This window comes from Rutidosis leptorrhynchoides, chromosome 9 (genome assembly GCF_046630445.1).
Source record: "Rutidosis leptorrhynchoides isolate AG116_Rl617_1_P2 chromosome 9, CSIRO_AGI_Rlap_v1, whole genome shotgun sequence".
NCBI lineage: Eukaryota > Viridiplantae > Streptophyta > Magnoliopsida > Asterales > Asteraceae > Rutidosis > Rutidosis leptorrhynchoides.
In genome coordinates this window covers 247,224,309-247,249,704 of record NC_092341.1, presented here as the reverse complement: position 1 = coordinate 247,249,704, position 25,396 = coordinate 247,224,309, and positions in this window count along the sequence as shown.

Genomic DNA, 25,396 nt, shown 5'->3' with positions numbered 1-25,396 from the left:
CATGAGAAGAACTATACCACACATGACCTGGAATTAGGAGCCGTGGTATTTGCACTAAAGATGTGGAGACATTACCTCTATGGGGTTAGAATCATGGTGTATACCGATCATAAAAGTCTTCAACATATCTTTGACCATAAGCAATTAAACATGAGGCAAAGGCGTTGGATTGACTTATTAAATGACTACGATTGTGAACTTCGATATCTTCCTGGCAAGGCGAATGTAGTAGCTGATGCCCTTAGTAGAAAGGATCGTGTCAAACCGATTCGAGTTCGAGCTTTAAATATACGTATTCGTACGAATCTTACATCTCAAATTCGTGAAGCACAACTTGAGGCATTGAAGGAAGAGAATGTCCAACTTGAGGGACTGAGAGGTCTCGAAAAGCAACTCGAACTCAAGGGAAACGGAACAAGGTATTTAAATAACCGAATCTGGGTCCCAATTTTCGGAAATCTTCGAGAACTAGTCTTGGATGAAGCGCTTAAGACTAGATATTCTAATCACCAAGGCTCCAGTAAAATGTATCACGATGTGAAAGAATTCTATTGGTGGCCTAATCTAAAGTCTGACATTACTGATTATGTGAGCAAGTGCCTTACTTGTCTAAAGGTTAAGGCCGAACATCAGAAGTCATCTGGTTTACTTCAACAGCCGGATATTCCGCAGTAGAAGTGGGAATGTATCACTATGGACTTCGTTACTAAGTTGCCTAAGACTTTAAACTGCAAGGATACTATTTGGGTCATAGTTGATCGTCTCACTAAATCTGCACATTTCTTACCGATCAAGGAAACTGACAAGATGGAGAAATTATCACAACTCTATATCAAAGAGATTCTCTCACGTCATGGAGTTCCTAACTCAATCATTTCTGATCGCGACAGTCGATTTGTTTCTAGATTCTGGAAAACTTTACAATCTGCCCTTGGAACTCAACTCGACATGAGTACAGCTTATCATCCACAAACTTATGGTCAAAGTGAGCGAACTATTCAGACGTTGGAAGATATGCTACGTGCTTGTGCTATCGATTTCGACAAAGGTTGGGATAGACACTTGCCTTTAGCTGAATTTTCTTACAACAACAGCTATCACTCAAGTATTAAGGATGCACCTTTTAAAGCCTTATACGGATGAAAATGTTGATCTCCATTGTGTTGGGATGAATTAGGGGATAGACAGTTAACTGGTCCTAAAATCATTCATGAAACTACCGAAAAGATCGTTCAGATTAAGAAACGATTAGAAACTGCCCGTAGTCGACAAAAGAGCTATGCTAATAAATGTCGGAAAGATTTAAAATTCCAAGTTGGTGATAAATTCATGTTGAAAGTATCCCCTTGGAAGGGCGTCGTTCGTTTTGGTAAGCGAAGCAAATTAAGTCCACGTTATGTTGGACCTTTCAAGATTATTGAAAAAGTTGGTCATGTGGCATATCAATTAGAATTACCCACTGAGCTTAGTAATATGCATGATGTATTTCATGTCTCGAATCTTAAAAAGTGTCTTGCTGATGACACACTCATTGTTCCATTGGATGATATTCGCATTGATGATAAAATGCATTTTGTTGAAGAACCGATAGAGGTTATGGATCGTGAGGTTAAAAATCTTGAAACAAAGCTCTATTCCTATTGTTAAGGTCCGTTGGAATTCACAAAGAGGCCCCGAGTATACCTGGGAACGTGAAGACCAGATGAAGCGGAAATATCCTCATCTTTTTCCAATTGCTGATACATCAGAGAAGTCTTCCTGAAACTTCGGGACGAAGTTTAAATTAACGGGGAGGTACTATAACAACCCTCATTTTTCCACTCTGTAATAACTATAATGCCCCTAGGGTTTCATTGTTGATTCGTACATTATATTAGGGTTGTTATCCGGACATAATAAATGAAGTAATTAATATTCATAAACCAAACCCTAACCCTAACCCCAATAATAATATTATTATTCACATTATTATTATTATTATTATTATTATTATTATTATTATTATTATTATTATTATTATTATTATTATTATTATTATTATTATTATTATTATTATTATTATTAAGTGTATATATTGCGTATTAAAAAGTATGTACTCTATATTAGTGTAAATAAAATGTAAATAAAATATAATTATGAGTATATATATATATATATATATATATATATATATATATATATATATATAAATGATTAAGTAATGGGTAACAAATTTAAATTTGTAAAATAAAAATATATGTATATATAGATATATCGAAAAATATAAATAAATATATAATAAATTATGTTAATTAAATAAAAGAAAATAAAATGCAAACAAATCTAGAATGTTCCATTAAATAAAAAAAGAAAAAAAAGAAAAGGCCTAATCGGCCGAATAAAAAGAAAAAGAAAAGAAATTAAGATTTATTTTTATAAGGAAATTAGTTTTCTTGTTCACCAAGTATTTTCAAGTATAAATAAACCCCTACAACCCCATTATTTTTCATTCACAAAAATTTGGGAGCACACACAAAACCCTAATTTTTTTTGTAAGTTCTTTTTCTCCATTTCTATTTTTTTCTTTTTTGATTTTCTTTTTCTTTTTTTTCTTTCGGCCAAACCCCAAAACAAAAACAAATAAATGTTTTTGCACTTCATAAAATTTTTCTAAACTCATGATAATTAGCTACATGATTAATAAGTTTTATAAAAATTATTTTTTCAGAATTATGATTTGATTTAACAATTTGATTTAATTTGTTTGTGTTTTCAATCGGCCGAACATATACATATATATAATAATTATGTATTTAATTTAATAAATTATATATTATTGATGTTAATTATTAATAAGTAATGTGAGATCTAAGAAAAATAATTTTTCTGATATTTAATATGTTTTTATATTTTATTTAATTAAAATAGTTTCTTTAATATATATATATATATATATATATATATATATATATATATATATATATATATATATATATATATATATATATATATATATATATATATACGGTATACATATATATTTAAAAAAATAGGAAAAATGCTAATTAAGCTATACAAATATTTTTCCAGTAAATTATGTTATTTAATTTAATTATTTAGGTCAGAAAATATTTTATAAAATTAAATTCGGATTTTGTATTATTTAATGATAAAAACAAGGTGAAATTCGTAATAAAAATATATACAGTAAATAAAAAATAATAAATAATTTTTATGAGTTCATACACTTTGTCTAGGGCTGTGAAAAATATAAAAGTTAATTTATGGGTCGATTTAATAAGTATTGTATAATTAAACTCTTTTATTATGTAAATAGAGGGTAAATAAGGAAATAATTGTAAAATTAAATAAATCTTTTATTTAATATTTTTATACAGGTTAATTAACTGTAAGAAACTTATAAAAATTTTAAAAATAAATATTTATGATTATTTGGTATTTTATGTAGAATTAAACTTATTTTGTGATTAATTTAAGAATGAAAACAAATATAAATACAAAATTGTAATAAAATACTTTCTTAAAATTTTTTTACTGATTTTTATAATTAACTAAGACTATAAAAATTATGTATATGATTATTAGGTATTTAATTAATTATTTAAGTATTTATAGATAATATTAAGTTAATAAAGTACTATATTATTAAGTATCTTGTAAATTAATTAAAAAATAATATAATACATTTATGTTATATATATAGTGTGAGATAATGATTAGTATATTGTAGATATCAATTAATCTAAGTTAAGATAAAAATTATAACTTGAATAATAATACATATATAGTTATTAAACTATAATTAGTTATATAATACAAATAGTAACTAAATAATTAACTTAGCTATATAATAAAATATTATACACCTATAAAATGTGAAGGTTATAATCAAGATAACGTGCACTATATACGAACCTCACCACTACATATGGCCTAGGGTGGTTCTTGTTGCCTTATGGGAACCGCTTGTGGATTTCGAATGCCATGACATAGATTCTGGTCAAGAATCCTGGGCGCCCGGTAACAACTGACCATCAGAGTGACTTGTATGATAGCAACGAGATTTGAGTAAAGGTGTACAACGTCTTGTTATAGATTATAACCCGAACTTTCTATAATTAGAAAGTTACTGTAAGTGGAAACTTTCCATAAATGGTAAATTTCCGAAAATGGAAATTATTTTAGAAAACCATCGTTATTAGTATAATTATGATACTTAAGACTTTTAGACAATATCTGATCGTGCATTCTATCTCTAGGTTGAGATTCTGATCACGTTCTTCCGTATAATTCATTTTCTCTTGTGGAATAACTCTTCTGTGCTATTAAGGTGAACTCATAGCCCCGCTTTTTACATATTTTAATGCATTTTATAAATCTTGGGGTGAGACACATGCTTGCTTTAAATGATTTACAATTTAGACACAAGTGCCTAAACTTTTTGATAAGCAACTTCGTGAGATTATTGTTGACTTGTATTCTTACATGCAAATCCCCGCTATAATATCGTTAATTGCTGGAATTGAAATGTTTCAAGCTTAATTATTGTGATTAGGCCTATTGAGAGCCACGTCTCTACCCCTTGACCGATAGTCAAGGGGGTACATAATAATGATTACCGACACCCGTACAGTGTTAGGGGTTAATGTTTAGCACGCAATTATAACTCAAGGCATATTGAATATTTTGATGTTTTGAAATAAATCTTGTGGTCTAAACTTATTCACTATTAAACTGTAGAGATCCGTCCTAATCAATCTGGACGAATACATTACATTTGGTTACATCACGAGGTACTTGACCTCTATATGATACATTTTACAAACATTGCATTCGTTTTTAAAAGATAAACTTTCATTTCATCGAAAGTTGACGGCATGCATACCATTTCATGATATATCCAACTATAATTGACTTAATAATAATCTTGTTGAACTCAATGACTCGAATGCAACGTCTTTTGAAATATTCCATGAATGACTCCAAGTAATATCTCTAAAATGAGCAAATGCACAGCGAAAGATTTCTTTCATACCTGAGAATAAACATGCTTTCAAGTGTCAACCAAAAGGTTGGTGAGTTCATAGGTTTATCGTAAATAATAAAATTCATCATTTTAATAGACCACAAGATTTAAATAAAGTACACCTATCTCTAATACAAAACCATATTTCGTAATGCTTAGCAGAGTAGGTTCGTATCCTTTTCTCCCCCGTAGGTTGCCTCGTGATTTTTAATATCTTTCATAAACATAATCTCATATTAGGCATTTCGCACGGCATAGAGATAAAAGTCATTCATACGAACTACAAACACCTGGTAATCGACCTTAATAAAATGCATCTAGAATATCCCCCGCATACCGGCATTCCGCACGGTCATGCAAAAAGCATACAATCAGGCCACTCTTTTAAATATGATGGTTGTGTACACCTCACTAACAGATCATATCTTTTAAAGCTGGCAGTTGTATACCTATTTTGAAGTACTAAAGCAGTTCAAATTCTCTGACTGGGGATGGTTAGTGCCCATAGATCTATCTTTAGGATTCGCATTAATTAGGAGCTCGGTTTCCTAATTCTTAGATTACCAGACTAAAAGGGGTGATATCCGGTGTACTCATAATAACTCATTCGTAGATTGTTTTTAAGTACTTGTGTCTATTTCGTCAAACATTTATAAAAGCATTTCATGTATTCTCAGTTCAAAATATATTTCAGAAGCATTTAATAAAGCAGTGGTAAAAGCAGCGCATGTATTCTCAGTCCCAAAATTGTAAAGAGTAAATGAGAATCAAATGAACTCACTATACTGTATTTTGTAGTAAAAATACATATGACGACATTGAAAAATGTAGGGTTGGCCTCGGATTCACGAACCTATATCATTTGTGTGTATATATTAATACACATAATCGTAATCTAATAAGTTTATATATTATATCTTAATTTATATATCTTATATATTAAATTCGTATATATTTAAAATAGTTAATATTTATATAGTTTAATGTTATATTTAAAATCAATAATTTGTTATATGTAAATATTTATATAAATAATCTTAATATACATAATTATATGTAATATTATGGTAGTTGTAATATATATACTTTTATATAGAAAATATTTATTTGTTATAATAATATTGTTAATATAAAAGTAGTAATAATAATAATAATAATAATAATAATAATAATAATAATAATAATAATAATAATAATAATAATAATAATAATAATAATAATAATAATAATGATAATGAAAATAATACTACTAATAATACTAACTATAAAAATAATGATTTTACTAATAACACTAACATTTATTTTAATAACTATAATGATAAGAATAATAATAATGATAAGTAAATAAATTAAATAACTACCTCAAAGATGTAGTCCTAAAAAAAAATGCCCAAGTCCGGGTTTGAACCCACGACCTCCCACTAACCCTGTAACACCATAAACCAATCATATGTCTCGGCTTTTCTTGGTTTAATTCTATTTCTATCTATCTTTAACCATTTTATCCTGTCTGTTCTACTTCATCTTCTTTTTCTAAAAAAAAAATGCCACAGTTGATGCTCGAACCTAGGACCTCTCGTTTAGATACCACACCCCTAAACCAATCGTTCTGCTTGTGAATTCCTGATTTAAATTGTATTTAAATTCTTTTAACCCCTATTATTCTGTTTTCCTTCTTCTTCCTCATAATTATCATCATCATTCGCTATGATCATAATATCATTATCATACTCACCACATATTATCACTAACCATTATCATAATCATATCAGTGACATCTATCTTCATCATCATCCTAATTATCTATCTTAATCATCATCATCAACTATATATTTATCTCGCCGTTAACATAATCGTTCTAATTCGCATCACCACTATCTCATCCATCAAAATCCCATCATCATCATCATCATCATCTTAACTTCAACGATTTCGTCAACACTATCAATCTTAACTATCATCTTTACCCTTTTTGTATCGTCATAATCAAAACTAACGATTTTCATAATCATCGATCTTTGTCATTAATATAACCTTCGGTCATCATCAAACTTCTCTTGTCATCTTCACCATCATAATTCCTTAATCGTTTTCTATTCTAATTGCCACCATCATCATTTTATTGTTATCTAGCATTATCAACATGTCTTCGTTCACCAACAGCAATCATATTCGGATTCTTGGCCCAGGAACACAGCCCAAAAGTAGGAACTAAATGGCCCAATAATATACAACAAGTATACGGCCCAAGAGAATACGGATTGGGTTTCGGTAATCAGGTACCCACACGTACATCAATCGGTTAATGAAAATAAAATATAACAAGGGTCTCCATTTGCAGATTAATTAATCCTAAACATGCCATAGTGATCCCACTACTATAAAAAAAAGTTGAAAAGTTGTCGTGTACCATGAGTTTATTATCTGCATCTCTATCCCATTATTCTACCAAATGTGTATATTGAATTGTAAAAGGTGATTCCCTACCCACTTGCATATGTCGCCAACCATCATCCTTTTAATAAATATATTCGGAGCAGAAAGGGGACAAGGAGATATCTCGTGGTATTTATTATCTATATATCATCTTTTAGTTTTATCATAGATCACAAAGTATCCATAGCAGCGAAGACAATTGCAGTTGTAAAATATATCATCGTGTAGTAGCTTGGCTCGAATAGCACGTGGGTTTTCGAATATGGTGTCGGTCCTTGAAACAGAAACATAATGGAAGTATGAGAACTGCAGCTGCAGAAATTCGTGGGTGATGGTGGAGGGTTTTAAGTGCTGGTAGGGTGATGGAAGTGGTGATGAAGAAGGTGGTGTGTGGTTGTAGTGGGTTCGATGGTTGTAGCTAACAACAAGTAGAAATAGTGAAATGATTAGTGTGGGATTAGTTGTGTCACGAAAAAGGAAACATAAAACGTGTATATAGTAGCATTAATAGGTTGATGGTGGTTCGTGGTGTTTATGAACCGAGGAAGGGGTGAAGGTGAACTTGATGAATTGAAATAGTATTAGAAAGATGACAAGTGGTGTTGGCCTTGATGATCTGTGCGAAGAAGAAACAAAATCATGTTTGATGGGTGTTTGACATGGGTTCAATCAGACAGGAAATAAAACATAAAATTTTGATGGTCGAGTGTTGAGGTGTAATGATGATCGAAGGTGGTTGAACATGATGGTGATACGGATGTATAAATATATATAGAGAAAGTGGTGGCGATTGAGAAGTGGGTTTTGATGATGGTGATTTTCATAGTGAAGTGGTGACTTAGGTTAATAAGCAAGAAAGAAGAGAATTAGATAGGTAGATAGTTATAATGCGAGAAAGAAATAGATAGGTAGTTGTATGTGTCATACTCCCAAATAGGGTCGGGGAAATATGACTTCACAATATCACAATACAAGTCTGTATAAACGAGAACGACTCTATATGAGACATTTTTAATATAACCAATGTATTAAAGCAGCGGAAAGTATTAAGTCATTACAATTGTAAACTTTAATGTTTTAATGCAATAGTATAAATGTATAAATGCGGACTCCAAAAGCAGCAAAGTCCAAATAGCAAATAATCTTTAGCAATCTTCACCTGAGACAAAACATGCTTAAAGTGTCAACCAAAAATGGTTGAGTGAACAACATAGGTTTAATATATAGTTTTAGACCACAAGATTTAGTTATCAAAAGTAAATGCTGAAGTTATGATATCGAGACATAAACAAAGTTACCCCTGGACACCTTGAACTGTCAGTGTCGTTTAATCATTATTATGTAACCAAAGACCAACGGTCAAATGGATAGAGACGTCACTCTCAATAGCTCTATTCACAATAACTAAGCTTACCAAAATTCCAGTAATTAACGATATCATGGTAGGGATTTAGCATGAATCAAAGCATGTCAGCACAATTAAACAGTTTTCAGGTACTTGTGTCTAAGCGTAAAACAGTTTGAAAGCAAGTAGGTGTCTCACCCCAAAAGTTCAAAATAAGTAATAGAGAAAGTTAAAAAGTGGGGCTATGAAGTTCACCTTTAGCGCAGCTACAAGTAGCACAACATAATACACAAATAATAGTGTTAAAGAGTGACCCAAAGTACTCAACCTAAAGCGAGAGGATCGATCCGAAACGAGTATGTCCTGAATAATTGTATAAATAATTTTATAAGTTCTCTTAAAATAGTTATATGTAGATATTTCAATTACATTATAAAATGTAGTATTCCCTAAATTATTTTAGATAGATTAATAATAAAACAATCTCTAAAAAAAAATAATGGTTCACGTACAATAATTTTTAGTTTAGAAATCTTAATTTCTATGTACTAATTTTTGTTCTCTCAAAATCATAAACCAATTTCTAATTATAATTACTTCTTCTATTATTAAAATCGTTAACTAACAGTTAGACATGTTTTGAATAATTATGTATTTCAAAGGGTTAAACTATAAAAATGGATTTTCTATATTAATTTGAAAGTCTTATGTACTTCAGGGTTTGGACACGTATATATAGAATTTGTATTTCCAAAATTGCAAAAGTGATCAAAATCCGGGAACTGAAAGTGTAAATATTAAATTATCAACCCATCTTCTTCGTGTTACTGTACGTTCGCATGAGTATTTATATAACATGTCTTCTATTTTAGAAAAAGTTGGTTTTATTTAATCTCAAAAAGTTGGTTTTATTTAATCTCAAAATATATACATAACGTAATTGATTATTTTCTTTATTAAAATCTCATGAACTCTCTCTACTCCATTCAGGTATCAACAAACATAAGCGTCGGTTTACCGTTTCTAATTCTTTTATAAAAACGCATTTAGTTTAAGTTTATGGAAAAACACTAATCTTATCACAAAATCGAGTATTAGTAAAATTTCTTATATCCTGATTTAATATAGGACTAATGTTTTAAAACCCACAAACTTTACGAAATAGCCACATAAATGTGATCCATTAAACAATTTTCGGTCCGTGTTGATCAAACATATGAACACTAGATGATTAATGAAACTTAAATACGTATTATTATTCGAGTTAGGATAAGAATTACCTTTGAAACGAAACCAAATAGCAAGGTGAATTATGTTAACTTTTGTTCCCGATCACTCCAGTCGTCTTTGTGTTCATCTCAAGGACATGTGTTAGGAAGTTTATTGTGGATGTGAGTGTGTTTATGATGGTTTCTTTAAGGTAATTGAATAACTTGTAGGTAAAGTTCGTATATTGATCGAGTATGTGGAGAATAAATATGGAGTGGGGTTTTATTTTATTTTATATTATGATTATGATGAATCTAAAACATGAACCGTGCCATGAAAATTCGGGCTTTTTGTTGTGATATTTAACTCAAAATTGAGATATCCCATAACTAATTCTTGACCGACTCAACAATTCCCAAAAATAAGTCTCATTTATTTTTAATTAATTAATTAGTAATTGTTTATTAATTTAGGGTTAGAAATTTACGGACTAATACTTATAGGAAGTTTGCATTTAGTGAATAAACATTTGTGAGAATGGTTTGAGCTTACTTAACTCACCAATACACTGTCATTTTTATAAGGATCAAGTGATTAACTAATGCACTTATAAATGTTAACTTAACTCTTAATCTTTATATATTAGTTTTATGAGCTCGTTCGTTGAATGAAAATGGTAAATATCAGTATTTAAAATCGTTAATATTGATGACCATTACAGATGTTATCGATCAAATATAGACTATAATTATGAACATGAAAACGTAAATAAAATATAATCGTTACATGATAATCCTTTGTAGAAGAGCTCGTGAAAGAGCTCGTGCTTTACATGATGTTATTTTAGGATAACTATTATTATATTATTATTTTGTCAATCCTTATTGCTACAAATATTACGTACAAATGTTGCTTACTCCGTAATATTAAATATTGTTAGATGAACGTTGAAATTGGATTTTATCAATTTAAATTAAAGTTTAATTCAATTTTATACTCCGTAATTAAATAATAATTTTGATACGTACTATATCATCTTTAAAATACAAAAGCGTCTATACAATGATAAAATTTTTAGTACGTACTATATCCTTTTTTTTAACTTGGCCGCCATTTTTTTATCATTATATATATTATCATTCATTTTTTTATACGGATTTTATTTATATATTTATATAATTTTTATTTTTTTTTACTAATTATAGATATCACTTTATTTATTATTTTGGTCCCACAGATTTAATTATCTTCATTTGTTTCTAAACATATCATAGTTTATACAATTGATACATTTATTATATATATATATATATATATATATATATATATATATATATATATATATATATATATATATATATATATATATATATATATATATATATATATATATATATATATATATATATATATATATATATATTTACTGTAAATATATTATTTATACATTTTATTTTGATCATAATAATAAAATTAATAACTATAATAGTTATTAGGGTTTGGGTTCAATATTTAATATTAAATTGTATTAGGGTTTAGTATTGAATGTATAGGGTTAGGTTTAGGGTTTTAAAAATTATTTGGGTTTTAGTATTAATCACTCCATTTACTATATTCGGATATCTACCCTAATTATAATGTACAAACAAACAATGAACCCTAAGGGCAATTTAGTAAATTCAGAATAGAAATGCGAGGGTTGTTATAGTACCTCCCCGTTAATTTAAACTTCGTCCCGAAGTTTCAGGAAGACTTCTCGGATGCATAAACGGTTGAGAATAGATGTGGATATTTCCGTTTCTTCTGGTCTTCACGTTCCCAGGTATACTCGGGGCCTCTACGTGAATCCCAACGGATCTTAACAACAGGAATAGAGCTTTGTTTCAAGCCTTTAAGCTCACGCTCCATAACCTCTATTGGTTCTTCAACGAAATGCATTTTATTATCAAGGCGGAGGTCGTTTAAAGGAATAATATGAGTGTCACCTGACTAAGTTTTTCTCAAAAGGGATTGTGATGTTACAAGTATTTCAGTAAATCAGATACCTGAAATGTGCCATGAACATTACTAAGTTTGTTTGAATCCTTGAGCGTTTATGTCGCCATTAGAGCAGACAATCAAAGAGAAGTACTTGGAGATCACAGCCATGTAGTTTGATGCGTGACTTATGTTTGTTAGAGATGGTACCAACTTCAAATTCCGGAAGGTAACCATAGACATGATACCTTTGGTTTTCAAGAAATGTCTAATGTGAATCGGCGAAAGGAGATGTCAACTGAGAAGTCACTAATCAGGCTTATATATAAGTATGCCATAATTACTAAGATGCCCTCAGAATGATATGAGTGAAAAGATATCGTTCAGTGTATTATAATACATGCGAACTTATCCTTGGAAATAGTTTTTGATAGCACGTTGTGGAATGTAACTTTATGACCATGATTTCAGTTACATGTCAACTCAGGGATAGAAACTTGACTAGGATAATGTCCAGTTGCAACCCACGAAGGAAATAAATGTTTAGAGTAACCACATAAATGTTGTAAACGTTTAAGGTAACTCCTTTAGAGAGGATAGCGAGGATCATAAATTATATTTCTGATAGGAAACCGCACGAAAATGTGTGATTTCTTAATGAGAAAGACGTTCTCGCTCGGATGGCGAGTCGATCTATCATTCACTTATGAGTTTAAGCGCGGATGAGAATCAATGTGAATCATTGGCTATATAAGAAAAAAAAATTATTTCCAACAGGTGAGGAAATCTCCGAAAAAAATACTTTCTTGTGTCAAAAAGAGATTAAATCATAGAATTGACGTTTTACGAGGTTGTTGTGGTTTAACCGTGAGATATCAGAAGTAATATCTTCTCAACGGTCAACCTTACAAAGAAAAAGTTACCGAGAACATAGAGTTTTGAATGATGAATTCAATTGTAAGTTTCGAAGGGCAAGAGGAATTGTGATTACTACGTGGTGTAGAATAATATGAAAAATTTTTATATAAACAAGCAATGAATTTTTTTTTTTTTTTTTTTTTTTTACAGAAGTTCGAGTCGTTTAAGGTGACAATTTAAAAAGAAACGAAGTTCTTAGTAAAACTGGAGTTATATACAACATGTACTATTTTAAGTAAAATATCTTTTGAATAAAAGAATTGATTTGGAAAAGTGAAAGTATAATTTTATATGTACTAGTAAAAAATAAGTAAAGGTAAATTTTATTTATATAAACATATACGATTTATAAAATTTGCATGAATAAATTTATTTTATAAAATTTCGAGAGGATCGCAGAGTAAAATAGTATGTGTAAAATTTTGGTAACAGAATTTTCATATTTCGGAGGTTACAAGTTAGAAAAAGATCGACGAAGATCGGGTGAAGGAATTTTGAAAATTTCGGGTTATTTTAAGCAAAAATGTTGCGAGGTAATGAAATCTATTGTATTTAAATACTGTTGTTGACTATTATTAGGACATATGTTCTTGGAAATTCAAAATGTTCATGTGTGAAGCTGTTGCTGACAAGTGAGATATGAATGGTAGAGTATGAGAACGTGATAGTGAATGTGGTGTTTATAATATCTTCGTTTGAATATTCGAATGAAGATCTTGCGAGTGGTTGTCGCTTATCTTAGATGGGTTTCCTAATGGGTTTAAGAAAATCTACACTGGGAGCGTAATTGTAGATAACATGAGGCATGCTTCGAAGAAGTTTCGGGGGTGTCACTTCAGGTCACTTAAGAACAGGCATCCTTCCTTCCAGCGGGGATGTGACAATTAAGCGTCAAAGAGATAAGTTGTTTAAGAAAGAAAGAATGCTAATCTTTACAATTTTTATGGCATAAGAGAATTTGTTAATCTACTCATGGGTATGAGATAGATAGTTTGATCGTAATGATCTCTTCGTATATATATAAATCAGATGATAATTACCCTTCATGTAATAACATTGAGATTTTTGAATTAATGTATTGGGAATTTTTTCTTTGATTCACTTTCTATTCCATATGTCATGATATTAGAATTTCTATATGAATTACCGTAATATAATCACGTCGGCCAAGCGTCATTATATTTCACTAATTCATATTCCCATTCCAAGGTCACCCCATAAGGTCAGGACACGTGATCAAACTTAGATAGTTGACGTGGAAATGTTGATTCATGAGTGACATCCCTTCGTGTGAGTCAAAGAATACTTTGAATCACAATGGCGAAGTCAGGTCATAAGATATGTATGGATATGATAACAATCATATACTAACCGATCCTTTAGAGTCGGGATCAGGCAAGATGATAAGATTTTGGCTTGATATCCTTAGGAAAGGATGCAGAATATCAACATAGATAAAAGCAGGAAGTAAGATGAAATAGCAGTATAAAGATCAAAGGAAAAACGCTTAAAACTAAGGCAGGAAAGGTTATAGTCCTAAAGATTGCTAAGGCATCTAACTAACACATAACGCACACGTAAAATGCAATCCTGGTTCTCTATAACAAGCCAGGCTCTGATACCAATCTGTCATACCCCCAAATAGGGCCGGGGAAATATGACTTCACAATATCACAACACAAGTCTGTATAAACGAGAACGGCTCTATATGAGACGTTTTTAATATAACCAATGTATTAAAGCAGCGGAAAGTATTAAGTCATTACAATTGTAAACTTTAATGTTTTAATGCAATAGTATAAATGTATAAATGCGACCTCCAAAAGCAGCAAAGTCCAAATAGCAAATAATCTTTAGCAATCTTCACCTGAGACAAAACATGCTTAAAGTGTCAACCAAAAATGTTGAGTGAACAACATAGGTTTAATATATAGTTTTAGACCACAAGATTTAGTTATCAAAAGTAAATGCTGAAGTTATGATATCGAGACATAAACAAAGTTACCCCTGGACACCTTGAACTGTCAGTGTCGTTTAATCATTATTATGTAACCAAACACCAACGGTCAAATGGATAGAGACGTCACTCTCAATAGCTCTATTCACAATAACTAAGCTTACCAAAATTCCAGTAATTAACGATATCATGGTAGGGATTTAGCATGAATCAAAGCATGTCAGTACAGTTAAACAGTTTTCAGGTACTTGTGTCTAAGCGTAAAACAGTTTGAAAGCAAGCATGTGTCTCACCCCAAAAGTTCAAAATAAGTAATAGAGAAAGTTAAAAAGTGGGGCTATGAAGTTCACCTTTAGCGCAGCTACAAGTAGCACAACATAATACACAAATAATAGTGTTAAAGAGTGACCCAAAGTACTCAACCTAAAGCGAGAGGATCGATCCGAAACGAGTATGTCCTGAATAATTGTATAAATAATTTTATAAGTTCTCTTAAAATAGTTATATGTAGATATTTCAATTACATTATAAAATGTAGTATTCCCTAAATTATTTTAGATAGATTAATAATAAAACAATCACTAAAAAAAAAATGGTTCACATACAATAATTTTTAGTTTAGAAATCTTAATTTCTATGTACTAATTTTTGTTCTCTCAAAATCATAAACCAATTTCTAATTATAATTACTTCTTCTATTATTAAAATCGTTAACTAACAGTTAGACATGTTTTGAATAATTATGTATTTCAAAGGGTTAAACTATAAAAATGGATTTTCTATATTAATTTGAAAGTCTTATGTACTTCAGGGTTTGGACATGTATATATAGAATTTGTATTTCCAAAATTGCAAAAGTGATCAAAATCTGGGAACTGAAAGTGTAAATATTAAATTATCAACCCATCTTCTTCGTGTTACTGTACGTTCGCATGAGTATTTATATAACATGTCTTCTATTTTAGAAAAAGTTGGTTTTATTTAATCTCAAAAAGTTGGTTTTATTTAATCTCAAAATATATACATAACGTAATTGATTATTTTCTTTATTAAAATCTCATGAACTCTCTCTACTCCATTCAGGTATCAACAAACATAAGCCATCGGTTTACCGTTTCTAATTCTTTTATAAAAACGCATTTAGTTTAAGTTTATGGAAAAACACTAATCTTATCACAAAATCGAGTATTAGTAAAATTTCTTATATCCTGATTTAATATAGGACTAATGTTTTAAAACCCACAAACTTTAGGAAATAGCCACATAAATGTGATCCATTAAACAATTTTCGGTCCGTGTTGATCAAACATATGAACACTAGATGATTAACGAAACTTAAATACGTATTATTATTCGAGTTAGGATAAGAATTACCTTTGAAACGAAACCAAATAGCAAGGTGAATTATGTTAACTTTTGTTCCCGATCACTCCAGTCGTCTTTGTGTTCATCTCAAGGACATGTGTTAGGAAGTTTATTGTGGATGTGAGTGTGTTTATGATGGCTTCTTTAAGGTAATTGAATAACATGTAGGTAAAGTTCGTATATTGATCGAGTATGTGGAGAATAAATATGGAGTGGGGTTTTATTTTATTTTATATTATGATTATGATGAATCTAAAACATGAACCGTGCCATGAAAATTCGGGCTTTTTGTTGTGATATTTAACTCAAAATTGAGATATCCCATAACTAATTCTTGACCGACTCAACAATTCCCAAAAATAAGTCTCATTTATTTTTAATTAATTAATTAGTAATTGTTTATTAATTTAGGGTTAGAAATTTACGGACTAATACTTATAGGAAGTTTGCATTTAGTGAATAAACATTTGTGAGAATGGTTCGAGCTTACTTAACTCACCAATACACTGTCATTTTTATAAGGATCAAGTGATTAACTAATGCACTTATAAATGTTAACTTAACTCTTAATCTTTATATATATAAACTAGTTTTATGAGCTCGTTCGTTGAACGAAAATGGTAAATATCAGTATTTAAAATCATTAATATTGACGACCATTACAGATGTTATCGATCAAATATAGACTATAATTATGAACATGAAAACGTAAATAAAATATAATCGTTACATGATAATCCTTTGTAGAAGAGCTCGTGAAAGAGCTCGTGCTTTGCATGATGTTATTTTAGGATAACTATTATTATATTATTATTTTGTCAATCCTTATTGCTACAAATATTACGTAAAAATGTTGCTTACTCCGTAATATTAAATATTGTTAGATGAAATTGAAATTGGATTTTATCAATTTAAGTTAAAGTTTAATTCAATTTTATACTCCGTAATTAAATAATAATTTTGATACGTACTATATCATCTTTAAAATACAAAAGCGTCTATACAATGATAAAAATTTTAGTACGTACTATATCCTTTTTTTTTAACTTGGCCGCCATTTTTTTTTATCATTATATATATTATCATTCATTTTTTTATACGGATTTTATTTATATATTTAGATAATTTATATATATTTTTTTACTAATTATAGATATCACTTTATTTATTATTTTGGTCCCACAGATTTAATTATCTTCATTTGTTTCTTAACATATCATAGTTTATACAATTGATACATTTATTATATATATATTTTTACTGTAAATATATTATTTATACATTTTATTTTGATCATAATAATAAAATTAATAGCTATAATAGTTATTAGGGTTTGGGTTCAATATTTAATATTAAATGGTATTAGGGTTTAGTATTGAATGTATAGGGTTAGGTTTAGAGTTTTAAATATTATTTGGGTTTTAGTATTAATCACTCCATTTACTATATTCGGATATCTACCCTAATTATAATGTACAAATAAACAATGAACTCTAAGGGCAATTTAGTAAATTCAGAATGGAAATGCGAGGGTTGTTATAGTATGCATTTCTTATGCATGTGGTAAATGTATATATTATATATACAGAGATAGAGGAAAGTGATTGTGATTGAAGAAAGGAAAAAAAACATTGATTGAAGAAATATCTATAAAGCAATCACACATATTTCTATTTAAGTACAGTATAGCAGCCATGAATCTTAACTTCATCTACCGACACATTTGGATTCTTTAATAAACACAGTGAATTTCGTACTCCGTTGATAATCAGTGGCGGATAAAAGTTTTTCAGAAAAAATCCAAATTTTTTTTATTTTAATTATATTTATTTATTTTGGTCATTATGGTATAAAAGTCGATCATTGATTTATTAAATAAAAATTACATCAACTGTCCCTCTCATTTATGGGTAAAATGTAAAAAATGTTAAAACTTAACAAATAGTTCCTAAATACATTTTTAATAAGCCTAAAAATTTATAGAGCTCATTTTCGTATCACCGTTTATTTTAAAATTACATAAGTTTCTTTTTAACTCGTTTTCTATCATTCGAATGACAATTGAGCGTTACCGTCGTTTACTAAATAACTTCGAAATCACAAAATATATATTTAATATATTTTATTTATGTACATAGATATGTTTTAAATATTAATTATTATAATATCATATTTTTATTTTATTTTATATATACTTAGCTTTAATAACAACAACATATAATACTTCAAATATTATTTCGAATTATTATTTATATATACATACACACATATCTATTTACAATTAATTGTTCGTGAATCATCGAGAGCTGTCGAAGGTCAATTGAATATATGGAACAGTTCAAACTTTTTGAGACTCAACCTTACAGACTTTGCTTAACGTGTCAGAATTATAATAAGATTAAGTTTAAATTTGGTCGGAAATTTCCGGGTCGTCAGTACCTACCCGTTAGAGAAATTTCTTCCCGAAATTTGAGTGAGGTGGTCATGGCGAACAATAAAAAATGTTTTCATGACGCATTTTGTGATAGCTTTACTTATACTCTTCGCGTAATCGAATTATTTTATCCATATTACTCAATGAGAAAATAATGTTTCGTCATATCCTTTGACGTAGATATGGTTAGTTTCCGGAGTTCAAGAGATTTAAAGATAATCTTTGAAATCTAGAAAAGATTTGATTCTTCGGTAATCAAGGAAATTAGAATCTTCCTTAGTTAAATGCAATAATCTGTTTTGACTGTTCTGTCGAATAATTTACTATAAATCCACCCTCTTCATTTCCTTTATATTTTAGAGTTCTATACTTTTATTTTCTCTTCCTGACTTTAAGTCAAGCGAATAATGGTCCAGAATTCGTAGGTATGAAGTTTCGAATGAACATGACTAACATTCTAAGAGAGATTGTAATAGCACGATCTTGATTGGTTAAATTACTTGAATTTCAAGGGAAAAGATAAAACTATCAAGAGAATATGTTCTCGATATGTTTAGAGATTAGATAGAATGTAAGAGTCATATAACATGGCACATGATAATGTTATGGTCTGTGAATCATCATGTTTCATTAGAAACTCAGCATGACTTACTGTGATATAATCACGTTGATCAAGTGTCATTATATTATACTAACTCATGCTTCAGTTCTCAGCACTACTTCAAAAACATTCATACTTTAAATTCGAAGGTTTACAGAATATAGAAACTAAACAGTTTCCTTTATGATGTAATACAGATAACGCGAAGAGATAAATGATTTTAGATAAGAATAGTTATGAAAATATCTTCAGGAATATCGAGGATATTTATAATGAAAAAATATGATAATATATTAGAATTTTAGAATCAAATTGTGATGAAGAAATTCATTCACAATGATTTAGAACAATTAAGGATTAAGGTATTCGCTAAAGATTTCATCAGAAACAGAATCATAAGGATTCTTTATGTACAAGTTTAGTCCTTGTGATTTGTCCACAGCCTCATTCATATTTTCGAAAAAATCCGCTTTTTTGTACTAAATTTTCTATTGAGCGTTTCCAACACTCCATTCTTTATCATTATACTTTCGACAGTTAAGGTCGTTTACGGTTGTCTACAGCTTCTGCTGCTTTATTCAGCTATTTCAAAAGTGAGGGTACTGATTCGTAGACTGGGTGCTTTTCAGAATTTCAGAATGGAAGATCATAATTCTAAGAGATAAATGTTAGACATATAACTGTTGATGTAGACATACTGCAAGTTTCCAAAGTACTGATTGCTAATTTCTAGTATTTGGTAAGGCAGTTCTCGTTACAAGATGCGGATGAGTATATGATAGAGTTTTAATGAACAGATATAATGGTTCTTCGGAGAGACTTAAGCCAATGAGTAATGAAGTTGCTGGTAAGTTTTCTGCTAAATGTGATGGGGAGTAAACGGTTCTCCGGTATCGATGATGAAGGTCAAACTTATATATCGAGGGTTTAATAAGGCTAGTTCGAATGAAAGTCGAAGTTGATTTGCTGGAGCTGTGACAAAATTTGCTACTTTGGAAACGGATTGTACAGCTATTTTCGGTAATAACAACGCCAAAGGAATTAGCACAACTACGTGTTAAATGTTTACTCAGGTTCTGAGTGTTTTCAGGTGCATAACTATATGCATCAATCTTTTCTTCCGTAGATGTAGTGCGGTTGGTTCATCTTCTCGAATGAGATGTTTTCAAGAATCATGAAAGGTTTGAACTCAAAGTATATATATTATTTTAGAATTAACCTCAACCCTGTATAGCTAACTCGGACATTACCGCATATAGAGTGTATATGGTTATTTCAAATAATATATATAGATGCGTCGATATGATATGTCAAAACCTTGTATACGTGTCCCGATATTTAAAATGCGTAAATAACAGTATTTAAATGACGATAAATAAAGTGCGTAAAATAAATAACATAAATTAAATGACGATAAATAAAATTGTGAGAATTAAAATTGCGGTAAATAAATGTAATAAAGAATTAACAGTTAGCTAGGAACAGTTAGCTAGGATTTTGTTAGCTTGGATTCTTAACAAAATTTCTCATAGTTAATTTGTTTGTTTCTAACGAATTTTATTTTGTCAAATGTTTTCTTCATTATGCCACTTGATGGATTTTGATAGGTCAAAATCCAAATATGAAATTGAAATGAAATGGTTATTCTGTGGTTAATGGATTCGTATATTTGTGAATGTAAGTAGGATAGTAAATGACCATTGAATCAGGTTCGAAGAATGTACAGTGTAACTTATTAATGTGAAATCTAAATATTTCTCGGGTATTACCTACCCGTTAAAATATTTTCATCATTAATAATTTGTACAAAAGAATTTTTAATTACAATCTTTATGAAAACATATATACATATATATTTTCTTCAGATGTAATCATGGATTTAATGAGTTAATATGATATTAATCTTATTTGCTTTTCGGTTTGAGCTAGAATAAATAATCTCTAAGACTTTGGAGATTACATAATCGCCGCAGAATGTTTCTCCAATGAGGTTATGGATCAATACTTCATCGGTTATTGTTGTTGGTACTCCTTGGTATCTATGGTGCGTATAGCGTTGATGCTCAAGGTACAGATTGTGATGTTATAATAAGATTAAGTTTAAATTTGGTCGGAAATTTTCGGGTCGTCACATAAATCTATGATGTTCACTCAACCATTGTGTTGACATTTTAAACATGTTTGTCTCAGGTGATGAATAGCTTATGTGCTGCGCTATGTTGATTGTTTGCTATTCCATTGGAATCCACATTATTTACATTTTATCATTTGTTAAACATTGATTACATTTGGGTTTACCATGTAAAACATTTCGCTTTCCGCTGCAATTAAATTATTGAATTTATTAAACATCTCATTTAGAGTCGTTCTCGTTATATAACTGTGTGATGATATTGGAAAAGTCATATTTACCCCCGACCCTATTTGGGGGGTATGACAGATTCAATATTTGGTTGTGTTAAAGGTTGTGGAATATATGATATTTATTGTGAAAAAATTATTGTTTGTTAAATGAGATTGGTTCTTGTTTTGAAAAGTATGAGTTGTTGTGAAACGGTATTTGGTTTGAAAATGGTATTTGTTGTGGTGGTTGAAAGAATTTTTGTTGTTGATAAAACGCGTTTTGATTTGGTGCAAATTGTGAAAAACTATTTTAATTTGGAGACGAATTGTTAGCTTGATTAGAAAATGAATGGTTCGGTGACACGATATATTATTTAAATATGGTTTAAAAATCGTTGATGTTGGGTTGAGACATTTTTTTGTTTGATGATGTTGTGTTTAAGATTCGGATGAAACTGTGTATAAGATGAATGAAATTGTTGTGTAAAAGTTTTAACAAAATAAATTTTCAACGGAACTATTCATGATCGTTTATTTTTATTTATTTATGTTCTAATAGCCAACAGTTAGAATTAAAAAAATAACTGCATGCGAGCCCCACAATTTGATTCGTTGCCTTCCGTGAAGGATGTGGCTGGCGGTGCTGTTGATGGTGTGCTGCTTATCTACGCCAAGTGATGGTGGTGCGCTAAAGCCCTTGGCTGGTGAAGATATGATGGCCTCTAACAAGCTCACCTCATTAGAGTCTGACATAGAGTTTTTGGTATGAGTTGCCATTACTCGTGGTTCAAAAAACTTCAAATGATAGATCTTGAACCCTACCTACAGAGGTTGAATTTGAAATACGTTCATAACTTCTAAATGATACATAATACTTACACTTCGTAAAAAAGGTGTGCGATACTTATGATGCACTTTATAAAATTCTTATGTGCACATTAAACATATGATTAGTACCGGCCGCCCCCGGAAGTTATGTAATACATGAACTATTAAAGGTGTGGTATGGTACCCTTGGAAAATTAGTTACAATGGTGTCGATGAATCACATGACTCGATTACGTGATATCATGTGACTAACTGATAACTATAAATATTGTTCTTTCGTTTTTCTGGTTTTTTTCATTTCATATGGTAACAAAATGAAAGAACAAGAGACACAAGCGATCAACCTGTTTGGAATTTAGCGAGCCCCAACAAGAACTTGACAACCTAGGTTATCACCCAACTCACAACAAACACTACATACCTAAGTAAACCTAAAAAATAAATGCAAAAAACGTAAACGATACGAGGAATTTAGCATGGTTATCTCTAATATTGCTATTGGTTTAATCCACAGTCTACCAAAGAGAAATTCTAATTAATTTTTGTAGGTGTTAGAGTTACAAGAGGCTATGGGTTTATTCTATAGGAGTACACAAAAGAAGAAATAAAAACTAACAATTTGGGGAGATAGACTTCCTCGTGTTCGCGAAATGCTCTTCGCGATCCGCGAGATCTTCCATCTGCGAAGCTTGAAATCCCTGGTCACATTCTTGTGTTTCAAACTGTAGCCTCGATTTCCAGCACCCCCTCACATTTTGCAAACTCCATCTCGCATTTCGTGAGGTCTTCCCATGAAGATTATTCGTTCTTTATTTAGTTCCAACTCTCAACCTCAACAATGTCACTCTTAAGATTTGAACAAAACCCAGAACCTACCCTTACTTTTGATCATATCTCCAACATCATCATTTGACCAGCTGCTTACGACTCCTTTTGATACTGCCAGATGAGACACCCAAATCGCGCCGCACTTCCACATCATTATGCTACAAGAGAAGGAAATCTTTTGACATAAAAAATACCGCTGAGCAATAATAAGATCTATGCTAATCGCTTGGGACCAAAAATCTCTCTTAGAATACAGCAACTATCTTCATAGTATAGGAGATAACGGGTCGGAGCTTGACCCAAATCTAGGGACTCCATTACCCAAGTAATCCATCCGTACACAAAACCATCTACACGATTCATCTCTTCAACAAAGAATAAACCCATTGGTAGAACAAACACATGGACTTTACCAATCAAGACCTTGTTCCAGAATGCGATCACACCATTAATCGGCCTACTTATCCATTTACTTTCACCATTGAAACACCGACCATGATTTCGGAGAACCCGATTATTCACCCTGAGCCAACTCCCATTGTACAGATGTGTTTTAACTGTGACTCCTAGATAAACCTCCGTTCATCTTCCCCGGTCAGACGCAACAAAGTTGCCATTGGAGATGATCTACTTGAAGTATCGAAAATACTAGTGTAACCATTTTTACCCAAACTCTCATTTGTTTCGATTCCTCTTGAGTTCCACTAAAAAAAGATCCCTCGACAACACTAGAAAGCTTCATCTCTATAGGATTTACAACGCCTATTCTTCCACCTATCTATTCCTCGGAAGGAATATCAACCATATACATGGTTCTCGTCTTATACCCACGAGTAATACAATGACCGCTACTAATAACCTTCCACTACTAATTACCAAACACGACATAAAGTCGTTCATTATCCCATTGTCCAACAGAGATCAAGCTTCTCTTTAGCTTGGGAATGAACATTACATTCTTTTGTATCCACTTGGCATCAAGGTGTCTAATAACTAATCTCCAATGCTCACAACATCAAGTATTATACCATCCGCTTGAGAACCCTACTAGAATAATACTTGAAAATAGTCATATCGTCCATGCACGGGGAAGCATGAAATGAGGAACCCATATCTAATACCCAATATCCCGGAAGAACTCCCTCACAGAACATTGGCGCATCTTCGATCACTGTAGTCATTACGCTCCCACTCTACTTTAGACTTAGGAAACCTGACTTATAGTGACCAACACACTACGTTCTTGCTTCTTGATGGACTTCTTGATCTAGCTCTCCCCCGAATGACACTCAAAGCGGAAAACCCTCACCTGAATCTTTCCTCCTGATTTCTTCACTGACAATTAAATCCCCAATTCACTCAAAATTAAGCTTAGTATCCATAAAACCTTATTCGAATGAGAAGGTTTCACCCATAATGATACGCGTACTTCCGCATTAAGTGCTCGTGCGTATCACATGTTTGAGCACACTTATTCATTAAGTGAGACTCTAATCATTAAGTCACGCGTTTATTTATATTAGCATTTGTGAAGGCGCACAACGCAACTTTTCTTTGCGAACAAGTCATAATATTATCCCAATTTAGTTGGGATCCTTTCCTACTTAGAATCCTGTTTATTATGGAAAGTAGTTAAGGAGAATCCGGACTTTATTAGGATATCTAATATTAGAGTTTTGCTATAAATACAAACTCTAATCTCCATCATTCGACACAACAACACGTTACATTTTGAATACTCAATCACCAACTAATCTAAAGCTACGAATTACAGTTACATATATGTTCTTTGAACATAAACCATGGCCATCATTATGGTCAGCCCAACAATGGTGGACTTATGTAACCACCATTTATATATCATCATCTAGACTAAGGTTATTCACGGTAATTAGACTGGAGAGTTAAATCCATTGAGTTTATAAACACTCACCCATTCCAATCAACGCGTATTCAATCCTTGTGACAAATACATGTTCGATCAACCCACAATGTTGTTAGCAATGTTATTGGTTAGAGAAAGTCGAACAATGTTATCTAACAGATCCCATTCTTCTTGCTTCATCTATTCAGGTTTAACACTTAATAACGGTTGATAAAGCTTCTTCTGATAGAGAACATCTTCTATC